This window comes from Cebus imitator, unplaced genomic scaffold (assembly GCF_001604975.1).
Source record: "Cebus imitator isolate Cc_AM_T3 unplaced genomic scaffold, Cebus_imitator-1.0 Scaffold419, whole genome shotgun sequence".
NCBI lineage: Eukaryota > Metazoa > Chordata > Mammalia > Primates > Cebidae > Cebus > Cebus imitator.
In genome coordinates, this window is record NW_016107734.1 from 458521 (window position 1) to 460744 (window position 2224).

The 2224-nt window shown below is 47.3% G+C and overlaps 1 protein-coding gene across 1 annotated transcript in view; it reads left to right on the top strand.

Annotated features, from left to right (window-relative positions):
* ASL (argininosuccinate lyase) overlaps positions 1-2224 on the top strand; it is a 15012-nt gene that overhangs the window by 4563 nt on the left and 8225 nt on the right. The gene's annotated exons all lie outside the window — the stretch shown is intronic.

Consider the following 2224-nt stretch of genomic DNA (forward strand, 5'->3'; position numbering starts at 1 on the left):
CAAAAAAAAAAAATAAATAAATAAATAAAAAATAAAAAAGAAAGAAAACTCACCCTTTGAGGGTCTGAGGGCAGGAAGCTAAGGCACTAGCTTGGCTGTGCCTGGAGCAGCCAGAGTTACCCCCTACCCTGCCTGTTCCTCAGTCTTCCATCCCACACTCCAGGTCTCCACCCAGCCCATCTGGCACAAGACAGAGCCAAAGGCTGCCTCCTGCTGACTCATACCAGGCTTTGGCTTCTGGGACCTGGCGTCTTTGGATCTGGATTTGTTTCTTGCAGACCTGGATGAGGAGCTGCTGAGAATTCTCTATGTGTTGTCAGAGACCCCTCCTTTTCCTCAACTCCCTCTTACCCCTATTTCACACACCTGGAGGGAAGCAAAGGACACGAATTGTCACCCTGGAAATGGAGCTGGATTGCTAGGAGGAACAGGGAGTGTCTGCTACTGAGTTCAGGGTTTCTTTTTTCTTTTTTTGAGACAGAGCCTTGCTCTGTTGTCCAGGCTGGAGTGCAGTAGCATGATGTCAGCTCACAACCACTGCCTTTGGGTTCAAGTTATTCTCCTGCCTCAGCCTCCTGAGTAGCTGAGATTACAGGAGCCCGCCACCATGCCTGGCTAATTTTTTGTATTTTTAGTAGAGACGAGGTTTCACTATGTTGCCCAGGCTGGTCTTGAACTCCTGACCTCAAGTGATCCACCTGCCTTGGCCTCCCAAAGTGCTGGGATTATGGGGGTTCAGGGTTTCTTTAATTGTTTTTTTTTTTTTTTTTTTAGACAAGGTCTCACTTTGTCACCTAGTCTGGAGTGCAGTGGTGCGATCTTGGCTAACAGGAAACTCTGCCTCTTGGGTTCAAGTGATTCTCAGCCTCAGCTTCCCAAGTAGCTGGGATTACAGGTGTGTGCTACCACCACGTCCAGCTAATTTTTGTATTTTTTCCAGTAGAGATGGGGTTTGCCATGTTGGCCAGGCTGGTCTCAAACTCCTGAGCTCCGGTGATCTGCCCACCTTGGCCTGCCAAAGTGCTAGGATTACAGGCAGAGGCCAGCCTAATTTTAAATTTTTTTTTTTTTTTAGGACGAAGTCTTGCACTGTTGCCCGGGCTGGAGTGCAGTGGTGCGATCTTGGCTCATTGCAACCTCTGCCTCCTGGGTTCAAGCAATTCTCCTGCTTCAGCCTCCGAGTAGCTGGGATTACAGGCGTGTGCCACCATGCCCAGTTAATTTTTATTTGTATTTTTACTAGAGATGAGGTTTCGCTATGTTGGCCAGACTGATCTCAAACTCTGGACCTTTTGATCCGCCCACCTCAGCCTCCCAAAGTGCTGGGATTATAGGCGTGAGCCACCGCGCCTGGCCTAAATTTTTAACTTTTTAAATTGTCTTTAGATATGAGGTCTTGCTCTGTCACCTAGGATGGAGTGCAGTGGCTTGGTTATAGCTCACTGCAGACTCAAACTCCTGGACTCAAATAACCCTCCTACCTCAGCTTTCTGAGTACCTAGGAACACAATAGTGAGTTTTTAAACTTTTTTATACAAACAGGGTCTTGCAATGTAGCTTAGGCTGTTCTCGAACTCCCAGGATCAAATGATCCTTCTTTCTTGGCCTCCCAAAGTGCTGGGATTATAGGCTTGAGCCACCATGCCTTGCCTTGAGTACAGGATTTTTTTTTTTTTTTTTTTTTTTTTTAATATATGGAGTCTCACTGTCACCCAGGCTAGAGGCAGTGGCACAATCTTGTGTCACTGCCACCTCCACCTCCGGGGTTCAAGTGATTCTTCCGCCTCAGCCTCCTGAGTAGCTGGGACTATAGGCACCCGCCACCATGCCCGGCTAATTTTTTGTATTTTTAGTAGTGATGGGGTTTCACTGTGTTAGCCAGGATGGTATTGATCTCCTGACCTCATGATCCGCCCACTTCAGCCTCCCAAAGTGCTGAGATTACAGGTGTGAGCCACGACGCCCGGCCGAGTACAGAAGTTCTTTATGGGGTGATAAAAATGTTCTGAAATTGGTTGTGGTGGTAGTTATTTCAACAGAAGATTCCCAAAGTAAGCTGGTTTATTTAAAAAAATAACAGCACGAGGTCAAGAGATCGAGACCATCCTGGTCAACATGGTGAAACCCCGTCTCTACTAAAAATACAAAAAATTAGCTGGGCATGGTGGCACGTGCCTGTAATCCCAGCTACTCAGGAGGCTGAGGCAGGAGAATTGCCTGAACC